Genomic DNA, 13,746 nt, shown 5'->3' with positions numbered 1-13,746 from the left:
CTAGCAATACTGAGCCTGGTTAGAAGGACTGAATTACAGTGGAGTTCCGGTATCGCCAGTTAACTTGCAAAACTTCGCATGGTGGCCATACATCAAAATCTGACACCGCGTTACCTCAAAGCTAAAGTTTAGTAGATTTTGGTTTGGTTTTATGGGGATTTAACGTCCCAAATTGACTCAGTCTATGAGGGACGCTGTAGTAGCGGACTGCGGACAATTTCGACCTCCTGGGGTTCTTTAACGCGCTCTGACATCACGGAGTACACCGCTCTCTAGTATTTCGCTTCGATCGAACCCGCATTTTTTCTGGTTATCAGCCGAGTACCATAATCACTGAGCCACAGCACCGGTTAGAGTTTAGTTGAGTCACTGAAAATTTTCTCTTAGTGTCACTAGAGTTTACTAAAGCCCTTGAAGGAAGTTTATTGAGAGGCTTTAGTGTTTACTTTACTGTTACGCCACTTGTGGCATCGAGTCGAAATACTCAATGGTTTTCGAAGCAAGGATAATGTGGGGAAAAGGATGTTGCTGGTCATTTTTGATAGTTGGCTGCGTAGCCGACAGGCTACAATGATGTCTTCACTTCCATAATCTGTCTGCCGATCGAGCAAGCATTTGAATATAGAATTTCATATTACGTTCTTACCCAAGTCCCGCTTTCTTTGACATCACTTTTAATTGTGAGGCAGCTGTGGAATATTGTAAGTTAGTTATAAACATACTGATGGGAATGGTCTAACCTTCGATGCGTATAGCAAAATCTTGATATTAAAATTTGTCCTTCACTCGCGCCGAGTATTTAAGACTGCCATAGTAGGCCAATTGTGTGGGTTTTTGACAATAAAGAGAAAATGGGAGGATCCGGGGAGAGATTACTGGTATATAAATTGTTATGGTGGCATCTTACGATATGAAAAAAGAATTGAGTTCATGAACAACTTCCTGTTGAAGAAATACGCTTCTGCAGAATTTCTGGGTATGTTACGTAACGCTACGTTATGTATTGAATGGGCGTAGAACGTAACGCAGGTTGAATGTTGATAACGTCCCAAAGCTGCTCATGAGCTATCATCGAGGGGTGACTTGGTGGAGAACTACAAACTGTTTTTAGCGTGATCTGACACCGAATATCATACATGCGCTTTTGCAATTCGCCTTCATCAAAATGCGCCCACCGTGACCGGGATTCGATCCTGCGACCTTTGGCTCAACAGCCGAATTCAATAAAACCACTGGAATCATTGAAACGCCTTGCATCATAGGATTTTATTCACGTCGGTGAGAACCCAAGAAACTGAGCATCCTGCGCAGCCCTCCCCGTCCCTCGGTCTCCAGCTCTAAACCCGCTTTTGCTAGTCCTGAAATTCTCAATACTATGTTTTATCTTCGTTCTGTTGTTTGCACTGGTGTAGACCTCTTGCTGTTCAATTTTCCCTCTTTTTACACATCTGCTTCATGACAAATTTTTCCTTTATTTAATTTCGGCATCCTTCCTTTTTTGGGTTGTTTTGCAGTGTTCTGCTTGCTTGCGGCTTTTTCTTGTGGTTCCAAGCATTCGTTTCCTTCCTTCCTTCCTTCCTTCCTTGCTTGCTTGGTTGCTTGCTTGCTTCCTTCCTTCCTTCCTTCCTTCCTTCCTTCCTTCCTTCCTTCCTTCCTTCCTTCCTTCCTTCCTTCCTTCCCTCCTTCCTTCCTTCCCTCCTTCCTTCCTTCCCTCCTTCCTTCCTTCCTTCCTTCCCTCCTTCCTTCCTTCCCTCCTTCCTTCCTTCCTTTCTTCCTTCCCTCCTTCCTTCCTTCCTTCGTTTTTTCTTAATTTCTTTATTTACTTTCTTCTTTCCCTTTCTTCCTTTCTTTCTTTCTTTCTTTCTTTCTTCCTTTCTTTCTTTCTTTCTTTCTTTCTTTCTTTCTTTCTTTCTTTCTTTCTTTCTTTCTTTCTTTCTTTCCTTCTTTCTCCCTTTCTTTATTTTTCCATTCTTCTTTCTGCATTGTTCTTTTCTTCCTTTCTTTCTTAGTGCTTTTTCTCTCTCTGTTTCCCTCCTTCTTTCTCTTTCTTTAATTTTTCATGAGGAAAAAGTAAAAAAAAGCGCGCGTTACGCTGCGGGCTGGTTCATTGGCGAAAAGACGTTCGGCAACCGCTGACGATCCCTGCGGCCATCGGGCACAGCCGTGGCAGCCGCGGCGTCAGTTTGCACCTGCCGTCGTTCGCTGCTCGACTCGTTTCTTCCACTGCGCATAGTGGCTGCGCTGGGCCACAGGCGAAGAAGAGGCCGCTTTGGAGCATCGTTCGCCACTCGCCCACGTTGTGGCAACAGCAGCAGGACCACCGCACACACACGCGGGCGACTGCGATTTCCCGCGACTGCCAGTTTCTGGTGCCGGCATCTGGACAGCCGTTTCCATCGACCGGCCCCAAAAACCGTCGCTCGCGTCCTGAATACGCACACACCCCGGCCTCTGAAGTGGACGGGGGGAGGTCGCGGGCCAAGCTGACAAGCGGGGGCCATATGAAGCGCTCGACTGCTTCCAATCACTCGAGACCTCTGCCACCGCTCGCGTCGGGAAGGGTTGAAGGGGGAGGCATAGTCGCGTCCCGTTTCAACCTTCGCCTCGCCGTTTATATTCTGTATACAGCGCAACAACCCGGTATATCCTGCGGCTCTGTTGCTATGCCTGCTTGCTGTCGCTCATTTTTTGTTTCCTTTCATCCTTTCCATTTATACTTACGCCCTGCTTCTCGCCGCGACTGTCGCGACATCATCTGTCCTTGATGCGCCGGGCTGCCCTCGTGCGGAGCGCTTCCTCTGAGAGCACCTATGGCGTTTGTTTCCAGCTTGTTTCTACTTTTTCCTCTCTTTGAGCGGGCGTCTGTTGTGCAGCCTTTCTGCCCGCTGGATTTCCTGTTTCACAGAGCTATCCTTTTTCCTTTCTCTTCACCTTTGTCCTTTCTACCTCTGGTTCCCCTTTGTGTGTTACCGGTGCGAGAACCTGTCCTCCCGTACTTCCACGCATTGCACAGACAAAGTTGGTGCTGCTCGGATCCTATGCTTTCTTCGTAACAGCTCGGGCAACGCTGCGCTTTTGGTTTTGCATCCTCTTTATTTTTTTTCTGTTCTAAAATCTTTCAAAAGAGGCAGCTTTGATCAAAGAACTTGACGGTCACTGGTATTCCTTTGATCTGGAGACTATCAGTGATCCCTGTAACTTTATGTTGAAGCTGTACGCCGAAAGAAAATATTTGAAAATGTACGACATATCGGGGCGCATCTGCTGAAATTTTTTTTCTAGCACTGCATTTAAGTTCACTTCGCTTTGCCAGCGATGGAACCGTTTAAAAGCTCCGGTTCGCTCGGCTTTCACTTGCTTGTCTCCTAAAACTACAAATTCGAAGCTCAACTGAGGTACGAACTGAGGCAAGCGCTACTTCGAGCGCCAGAAGCACTCAGCCGTGAACGCGCGCCCTTCGAAGAACACCTACGCGCTCGGTGACAGGCGGCTAATTGACACACCCGAGAACCTGGAACCCTGGTTGAAAGCGACAAAACATATGGACAGGTCGAATGAATGCCTGTCAATGACACGCGAGACTGGGGACTCGACTTCGCGTGCTCGGGTACACCGTCGGGCTTGCTGTTTGTATTACTCTTTCTCCATTTCGCACCAACCAGCAATTCCGCGGAAAACTCGTAGCTTTCTAGGCGTCTATGCAGCTACTGAAGCCCGCGTGCAGCAATCCACGCGTACCTTTCACGCGTAATTCTGCAAGCTTGACACATAGTGCAACGCGCGGCGCATGCGTTTTCTGCTGTTTAATTCCTCTTCGCTGCTTGTACCCATGCACACAGAATGAATCTCTCGCCACTGTAAGAGGAGTCTTCCCCTCTCCCCCCCTCTCTCTCTATTTGGCGGATTTCCGAGGCGCAGCAGCGCTGCCTTGATTCAGCGCCTCGCACGCGCATTAATTAAGCCCTGCAAACGCCTTCATTAGTGGCGTGCTATGGCGTCATCTTCCACCACCTATGCGCCGAGGTGATGGCGCCGCCTCGCGCCTGGCCGAGCCTGCTCTGCGCGGGGCAGCAAATGAGCGCTTTGTGTGTTTGCCGAGCGCAAACTGAGGCGCGCACGCGCGCGCGTTTGTGCGTGTGTGGACGTTGCTCGAGCCACACCCTCGTGCTCGGCCTGGCCAGAAGGTGGTCCCTGTCTGTTCCTGTGTGTGTGTGTGTGCCTGGTCCCACCGCTTTTAACTTCAGTCGGACTTTGTCCCCGAGAATATTTGCCTATCCAGGCATTCCGCTCTCCCAGCCCCCTCTCTTTATTCGGCACTGATTTCCCCTCATTATAGATGCGGTCGGTCGGCGCGTTTTAACTTCTTCTGTACTACATTTTTCTTTCTAATGTTTTTTTTCTTCTGTTTTCCTCATTCTTTATAATGTTTTTTTTCTTCTGTTTCCCTCTTAGTTGAAGAGTGGAGGCGTTGCTTTGTTTTCCTTTGTACCTTAATTTTTAATTAGACTTAAAAGTGATCTTCCGTTTTTGGGTGGCCCCTAACGGCGCTTAATTGCGACGCGATACGACATTTCATGCTGAAGCTCGTAGCACGATACTGAGACAGTCATCCTGCTGGTAAGGACGTCACTAGAGCTTTTTGAAGTCATGAGTGGCCAAGCACTCGGTAAACTTCGTGCATGCAAATCCGGCACTTAAATTGCGCCAGAACTGGAACATTCTCTGACCGTTACGCCACTCGCGGCCTTCAGGTCAACTTCTCGGGGCTTTTCAAAAGATGGCGACTATGGCTGAGAAAAAAAAAAAAACTTGTGCTGCTCTCTAATCACTTCTAATAGCTTTATTTTTCAGCCTAAAGGTGGCGTCACTATCTGTTAACTTGCGGAATCTAGCCATAGGTCATGACCGGATCTTGCTCCGAGTTGTGTAACTAGCACGATTGGGAGCTCAGTGACGTCGCACACTCTGACGTTAAAGCCGGTCGGAAAGTGAGGTGGAAGAGGGGGAAGAATGCATCAGAGCCGCTCGTCTTCTTTGTGCATTACTGCACCTCATTTGATTTTGTATAAGTATATGCGTTTTCCTTTTTTGATGTGTGCTCTGTCAATGGCAATGCTATTTTTTTCAAGGTCGCAATTTTTGCACTATATTGCTTGTATTCTGCGTCTCCGGCTTGGACCCTGTTTGCTCCACGGTAGCTGATAGATAAAAATAAATCGAAAAAACAAATGCAGTATTGTTTATGAGAGGAGTGACCAACGAAACCCCTCCCTTGAAATTCCTCCGGAAGGGTGGGGAGGAGGGATAGCTTATATGCGCAGTGACAATGAATACCAACACGGCATATAGCTACGCAGAGCATAGCTCACCTCAGTTTGCTGGAACTCGTGTGTATTTTTTTAGCCCCAGCCTAAAACAACAGCAGCAGCAACTAACAGCAAAGCTTACACCGTGCTCTTTCCAGGGGCGTTTCGAGGTTATTTATCTAAGTTTCGAGGCAAGCCGGGAAAACTGAGGGCGACCAATACAGATCGAGATCACCACGGCTTGTCGTAGCCCAAAAAAAAAAAAAAGTTGGCATCTGATGTGGCATTTTCGGCGCTGACAGCGGATACGTGTGGATTTAATGATCGCGATTACAGCTTGTCGATTTTGAAGACAAACTTCCGTCACGCAGTCAAAAACGAACGCCACAGGTTTTTAGGGTTCAGTGCAGGAACATTCATTCGCAATTAATAATAAAAAAGAGTTGCATTTAGGTTGCATTTTGAGATGTTTTGGACCGAAATCGCTGTTTAATAAGCTTTGAAACGAGCCGCGAGGCGAAACCGGAAGTTGGTGCACTGTACCGTCGACTGAATTTTAAATGCACACTTTGTATCCACTTGCGCATGTGCAGTGAAGATGATTCCGCACCGACAAGTGTTAGGCCGCTAATCACACCAACCGGCACAAGCGCTGCTGTAGTTAAAATGGCAACGATAGAAAAAGATTTGAGAAACAGGTTAGGAGCCATGGAGGAAGGAAAGCTCGAGAGAAGCCCTGGCTATCCGAGCTGCACGCCCCAAATTTTACCGGAAGTCACGCGCTTTCGCAAGGGCTGCTGGGAATCTTTGGCCGACGGCGCAGCCAATGGTAACGCTGGACGCAACGGCGTCGTCTGCTGCTTTGTCTGCTGCGCATGCGGGTTGAGGCGACGGCCCAGTGACAGAGGGGGGAGGAGGGGGAAGAGCGGAAGCCTTCACGTCCGGCTTCAAAAAATGTGACGTAACCGCCTCTCGTGCAGTAGAAGCAGTAGAAGAAAAAGAAGAAAAGGCGGGAGAATCAAGTATGCCGTGTGTGCGGAGCTATGCCTGGTGGAAGCTGAAGGGAAACTTACTGCTTCATGATATTGTAATTGCGAAGCGAGAGGTTAGCCATGCTGAACAATGACGTTGAAGAAGAAGGATAAGCAGATAGACTGCAGAAACGGGTACGTATCGGATTTCCCTAACAACTCGAGCTCGCTATCTCGCACGGCTTGGGACATCCGGAACCGCAGTGTTTTATTTGTTCTTGCACTCCTTCTTGTTGACTGTACCACGGCAGTCACTCGTAAAATGATCAGCCGGCAGGCACACATAACGCGCACAAAAAAAGATAAACAAAAATAAAAAAAATCTAGCGCGTGCTAGATAGCGAGTAATTGCCTCGCGTTTGTGCTTACCCGGAAGAAACTTAACCTAATTAAATCCAAGACGGCGCACGCAGTTGCGCGAGCCCCCGACTTTCGGAGGGGTTTTGTTTTCCCAGTCTCCGCTCCCAGCGGTGACAAACATCTTGAGAGAGACAAAGACAGACGCGCCGAATGTCACTCGCGCTCAGCCTGTGCCGATTATTTTTCCACGAGCAATTTTCACCACGACTCGGAACGGTTCATCAGAGTTATGCAGGACTTGGTGGTTAAGACAAAGGCGCGTTGGGACATGCTTCAAACTTTTGTGCGGGAGTACCAGCGGCAATACGCGTTTGCTAATCCTTTTTGGTTCTAAAGGCGTATCGAGTTTTAGTCCTTTTTGAGTCAGTCCTAAGCTAAGCTGAAATCTTTTTTTTGTTTGTTGTTTTCATTCCGTTCAGGCACTTGTAAATCACTTATTTTTCTTGCACCAATATGCAACTCCTCGGAAACGAGTCTATGGTTTTAAAGCATTGCTCATTTTGCTAATTACTTTTGCCGGCGCCGCCGTCAGTATAATCTGTCAACTCTTGTACAAAAGCTCCTACATCATAGGAATTACTTCCAAAGATAAGCACACATAAATCAGACAAGTATAATTATCTCCAACGTGATATGAACACGTGCCGAGTTAAAAAAAAGATAGAAGCAAGAGGCCGAAGACTAATCTTCGCGGTGTATTTTCATGAGTTGTCGTCCTTATTCCAAGTCGTTTTGTCTGCCTCTTGTGTTTTTGTCATCCTCTACCTATGCTGCGGCTTTTCTGGCATTATGAACGATGAAAACCTCCAGTTTCGTCCGTTCACTCGTCCATTTGCGACTCAAAAGATGCTCATGTCAGAGAACTTCCGCTCAGGAACTCGAGAAAGTCCCAACGCTCTCCAGACAGCGCAAATTTCGAAGCATACAGGGCGTATACGTCGCAGTTTGCGCCGCCTGCAGGGTACGCCTGCGCCCACGCATTACGGCGCACTCTTGCAAAGTCCAAGAAAGGGAGAGAGAGATGAGAAAGTGAGAGAGAGAGAGAAGCAGATATGAAAGACTTGAAGGACAGAGGAAAAGCCCTTGCTAGCACGTTAGTTGGTTGCCCGGAAGCGGAAGATCCGTTGGTTCTTATTCTTTCCTCTCCGCAATGCTCGGGCTTCTTTTCCTTCTTTGTTTTTTTTTTCTGAAACGCCAGCCGGCACGTGCGCTCGTAAAGGTGGCGTTACTAGCGGCAGCAACGTGTGCCCGCAGAAGTAGCGAGCGTCTCTGCAACCAAAATGCAAGTTAAGAGCCTCCGAAACTCTTTCCCAACAGCGACGAAGCCAGAAAACGAGCGGGACAGTCCTCCGCCATTATGGAGGAGCGCGCGCAAAGCTAGCCGCGAGCGAATCCTTTTGAATTCGCGTCGTCTTTCCAGAAGAGGCCGCGCAGAGCTCCCGGAGCTAATGCGAGGCTTTTATAGAACCACGCTGTCGTATGAGAAGCGTTCGGGTGGATTTGTTTGTGAGTTGCTTTTCCTCCCTGCCTGAGATGCTCGGGCCGCATGCTGTGTTTGTTATTTGTGTGCGGGCGGTCTGGGCTGAAGGCCGCGTTATGACAACGACGCGTGCGCGGTGTTTGAAACGCGAGTCGAAACTGCTCTTAAGCCTTCGAGAAAGAGACCGGAAAGCGGCAACGCAGCTCGGAAGCCTTTAGAGTGAAAATGAGGCCTGGAATACGCGAACCGACGCGGTATAGTGCTGTAGAGGTTTACAGTGGCGTGGCGAAGGTTATGTTCTCTGAATGACAACAGAGGCTTTATGATGGTAGGATAGGTCTGCGGCGTGAGGTGGCCACTTCTGCGTTGGTTTGACCGTAGGATCGGTATTAAACACACTCATTTGGCCATACTGCGTTATGAGGACGATTTTTGGCGGTACCAGCGATAGCTTTATTACCACTGGTCGAGGTGGAGTAGTTTCTGAAATAGACAAACCGCGTCATTGCTTGCTAGAACTTTCCCTTTTAGTAGCAGTAGTCGATGATGACTACAGCGTGTGTTTCAAGCATGCAAATAAAACATTTCTAATAAGGGAGTAATTACTCGTTGACATCCACCCAAGCGCAGCCATACGACTACAAAGGAAAGCTATACAGCTTTCTCAGAAACTTCGCAGATAAAGAAAAATTCGTCCTGGTCCGGGGTTCGAAGCCGGGACCACCGCTTCACCGGAGCAGTCGCTCTACCAACTGATCCAACCGGGACGGCAAGCTTATGGTAGGGAGAGATCGAAGTTTCTTTAACTGCGAAGTTTCTGAGAAAGCTGTATAGCTTTCCTTTGTAGCCGTATGGCTGCGCTTGGGTGGATGTCAACGAGTAATTACTCCCTTATTGCAAATCTACTCCACCTTGGGGGATTCCCCTAAACATTTGACTAAAACATTTCCCTTGCCTTCTCGTAACGAGGGATTCATGTCTAAATCATAGAATTGGTAATGTAACGGAAAAGCCTTTTTTTGCTGTCTTTTCACAGCAGAATGTTTCTCTGTGAGAGACTTTGAGAGCTCTTGGGGACGGAACGCTGGGGACGGAACGTAGAAATACATTTTCTGCATTGTTACAGCTGCGTGAACATAGCGCACAAAGTAGGGGCCGTCGGTAGGGGTTTACTGCGAACTCAACCGATGTAACGACGCCCTTCTCACAGCGACCGACTGATCCAACATGCTTGTATAGGGAGCTATTCTTTTCCGATCAATCCTCGAGAGAAAGAGAGAGAGGCAGAAAGACTTACATCCGTCGAAAATAAATGGAAACGCGGACTCCATCTGCGGAGCCGGCTTTTCTAAAGCCATAGCCCTAATGAAGCGAAGAAACAGGCTGAGAAGAAATAGCGATAATATAGCCCGTAGCCTTTCTCCTCTCTCTCTCTCTCTCTTGCTCCTTTTTCTCCCTCTTTTAGAGCCCCTAACTTCTACTTAGCACGCAGCACCGTATTGCAAGTATGTCGGCAACACTGTTTCGCGCAGCGGCGAAATTGCCCGATTTTCCGCCTTCGCCGGAACTTCGTTCGTAGCAGACTTTCCTCGACAAAGCATCGTTATAGCTACACGAAAGCGCAAAAAAGCTGAACCCGTATCCAGCCTGGCAGCAATATATCCGAGAAGCGAGCAGCCCGGAGCAACAGCTAGCAGCGGGATAGAGTTAAGCTGTATCAAACGGAAAGGTTTCCGGGCTTTATTCAGTGGCGGAACGCGGCAGCGGGAAGATATTTCGTCATGAGCTCTCTATCCGAGAAGACGCGCAACGACGTGACGCGCAACGCTTATGCGCCGCGTCTCTGTTGCCGCGCCGGCGGTGCGGAAAAGCTGCGAATTCGAAGCTCCCTTTTCACGTGAAAAAAAAAAAAAAAACTCAAACAGGCAACAACGAATATACGCGGGCTACGTGAGAAACGTTCATAGAAGCTCTGTACCTCTGCTGCTTTCAATGAAGAGCTGCTCTGCCTCTCCGTATGGCACACGGGACGAACGGAAAAGCACGCCTGCCGAATGAACGGCGCGTTATCTTCGAGCTGTTTTCCTATACATTTCCCGGCTACACTTGGCAATTTAAAACTATTGCGTTGCAATGGAAAGCCGTAGCTGCCTTCTTTTTATTTCTTTCTTTTCCAGTCTACTCGACCGGCGTGACCCTATCTTTCTCGGAACTCCTCGCTTACAAGTTTGCTTTCTTGTTTGTTTGTCCTTTATTTGTTTTTTATTCTTTTTTGTTTCCTTCACAAATTCTCTCTCTGTAAGCCCCCTCAACCCTTTTCTTCCCGAATATTGGACGCATGCGGGCACGTATACACTTGGAAGAGCCTATGCTTCTCTTGAAGCTGCAATTATTATTCAATCCGCTTCTTTTTTTTCATCTCGATACTCCGACGCCTCGCGAGCGCCTATCTGCGTTCGGAATTTTGATGCGAAAGCAAATCGGATTAACTTTGCCGACTGGCGGGAGCAGAATAGGATGAAAGAGGCCGCGGCATAAATGCGTATCGATGGATGCAATGAAAGAGCACGTAAAAGAATAAGGAGGGTTAGTGACAGCTCAATACCCCCCTCTACAGAGAGACGATTGAAACGGCTTTTTAAAAACTGTGGCGAAAGATTCGAGCAATTTCGTCAATTCTTTCTACGTGAGCCAGTGCTCCCTTATTTCCCAATTTCTTGGCAAACTCGTTCGGTTAGCCCTTTTTCCGGTGGTGTCGTCTCTTTTTTTCGCCTCCTTTTTGGAGTGGTACTCACTTCTTTCTTTTCTCGTTCTCTTGTTAAGTAACGTATTCTTCCCTATGAAGGAAGGAAGAGGGGCTGCTAACTAGGATTAGGGAAGCATGATCTCCATGTGTATGTGCGTATACTGAACGCATCGATTCCTTGGAAGAAGGGAAAATTTGTGGTGAACGTGCGGGATCGGGTTTAAAAAAATAACCGTTAGATAGGATTAAATCAAAAGTGAGGATCAGGCTAACCGTTGCCACACCGCACTGAGTCGCTTTTCAAGTCCTCGAACACCAAGCGAATGGAGTGCTCGGGTGACTGACACGAGCGCTATGGACTTGAATATATATATATATATATATATATATATATATATATATATATATATATATATATATATATATATATATATATATATATATATATAGAGAGAGAGAGAGAGAGAGAGAGAGATAGAGAGCTCGACTGCTCTCTTGAGCGCGATACCTGACGCTTAAGGCCTAAAGGAAAGTTTTTAGCCTTTGACAAAAAGAAAGGAAAAAAGAGGGGGGGGGGGGTAAAAAACTTTTCTGATGTCGAAGAAGGTTGCATTGCGTCAACGAGCAGACGGTGGTTGAAAGCGACTTAAAGGTGAGTGCGTGAAGATCTGAGAACAGCCGTCGTTTCGAAACGAACGCGGACTCGCAGCTGAGACAGTAGTGTTACTGCTTTACGTATTCGCTGTAGCACAGATAGGGGGATGGTTTGAAATATCGCTTTTTTTTTTATGGCAGTTCGAGAGGAACTGCGGTATGTAACATGAACCATTACTGGCTGCGACAGATCGTACTGTCTGTACGCTCGTACTGCAGAATAGTTGCAACGCTATGCGAATTCTTGTCTTTTCATCCTGAGACTAATTTGTATCAACAATGAATGTTTTAACTGAACAGTGATTAATGCTAAAAAAAACAAGTGGAGAGTGAGGAGGTTGGGTGGGGGTGGGGGTGGGGGGTGTGCGCGTGAAGCGCTTGCGGTTCCAAAATTTCCAAAAGATTTGATTTGTGCCTCACACGAAATGAAGCCATTGCGGACCATGGCGATGTTGGATTAACGGGCCTCGCATATTCGAACAAGTGTTTTGCCATCGTCTTGCCACTTTCTTCATTTGAGTCACGTTCGCTAATTGTTCTTCAAGAAGGCAAATCGCCTACAGAATTTGTTCTTCCGTTACAAATATCGTTCAACTTCGTTGGCTCGTCTCCGCATGTGCAGGCGAAAACATGAAGAGAATGAGTTTGTGGGAGGACCGATAGCAGAAGGATATGTCGCTTAAAATCGGATGGGTGCAATATTTCGGAAGTTCTGTAATGTAATTCTGATCACCAATCGTATCAAGTTCGAGGAAGGAAAAGTGCCTCGCCTGTGGCTTTCCCTTAGCCTGCACCAAACGCAACCACCATTTCCCTGAGAATCTCTTATCGTCATAACTATTTTACGCTGTGACGTTTTCTTCCTTTACCACTGGTATGTACAGTCGGGGACAAAAGTCTGTGGACCACGTGTTTCTCAAATGAAGCCAATAGCTCTGCTACTAGCCTGTGGCTAGAGTCAACACTTGTGGAGGTGAAAGTTAAATTTTTGTTCTTTCATCTGCACAAGTGCGCTCTCCAGCCACCAGCTAGTAGCAGAGCAATCGGCTTCGCTTGAGGAACACGTGGTCCACAGACTTTTGTCGCCGACTGTAAAAAGCAGCAAATGCATGTCACCCGCGCTACAAGCCCTGTTTGAGTCTCTTCAAACGCAGCATTGGTCAGGTAGAAACTCGGGGACACACAATTATCTGTTGACAGTGCGATAACATCATTAGAAGCTGTTTGTGCATTTACCGGAAGTGACGCCCCTTCCAGTCTCGTGACTCACTGTGACGTCATACCTTCTCGTCACATGGCATTATGACGTCATTGTGATGTTGCACCTTCTCGACCAATGAGCGATTTTTATTACACACTACGCGGCTTTTTTTTCAGTAATGTGGCTTTTGATGCTATCGCATAGTACGAGTCGATAATGCATCTATTAACTGTCCACTTCATTCTCGGACGCATTTATGACAATGTAGAGTTGTTCCAATTGCGGAATGCGCCACATTCTTTGCACTTTCCAGGAATGTGCGCTAGAATGTCGTTACTGCAAAACCATAAATAATCGGAGTACGCTTGCACCTATACGTATCTGTAGAGAGCTAATTTCGGTGGGGGCGAAATTCTAGAGGCTCGTGTATTGTGCGATGTCAGTGCACGTTAAAGAACCCCAGGGGGTCGAAATTGCCGAAGCCCTTCACTACGGCGTCTCTCATAACCTGAGTCGCTTTGGGGCGTTAACCTCTTATAAACCAGTAAAAAGCCAGTATCTGTAGAGAGGGTAGTGAGCTGAAAAGAGTGCGTGCTAGGTTTTCCCAGTTAACCGCTGGGAGGAAACAAATAAGAGAAGTTGGTTGTGGGGACAATCGGCTACAGCTTTTATGAAACTGTTGAAACTTAGATGATTTCATTACTTGACATCTACAAAACGCACACGGTGGGATTTGAATAAATATCATAAGTTTAATTTACAAAGAGGTATTATTCATCATTAGCAAGCACAGATATGGCTTTATGTACATTAAGTGTTTCGTCGAAACATGTTCATTTTGTTTGTTGTCAGATGTCAGAGAACACATTCGCCCTGGCGAGCAGCAGCAACAGAATTATTCTGGAACTAAGTGATTAATGGAAGCTGCGTGCAGACGTTCCTCCAGCCTGATTTTAATGCCGATCATC

At 47.2% G+C, this 13,746-nt stretch overlaps 1 protein-coding gene across 1 annotated transcript in view; it reads right to left on the bottom strand.

Moving 5' to 3' along the window:
• LOC149363496 (high affinity cationic amino acid transporter 1-like) overlaps positions 1 to 13,746 on the bottom strand; it is a 396,987-nt gene that overhangs the window by 163,488 nt on the left and 219,753 nt on the right. The gene's annotated exons all lie outside the window — the stretch shown is intronic.

Source organism: Amblyomma mixtum, chromosome 2 (genome assembly GCF_055824585.1).
Source record: "Amblyomma mixtum isolate Tamu chromosome 2, ASM5582458v1, whole genome shotgun sequence".
In the NCBI taxonomy this organism is placed as follows: domain Eukaryota; kingdom Metazoa; phylum Arthropoda; class Arachnida; order Ixodida; family Ixodidae; genus Amblyomma; species Amblyomma mixtum.
The sequence above is the reverse complement of the archived record's forward strand: the minus strand, read 5'-3'. Positions and strand labels throughout refer to the sequence as shown.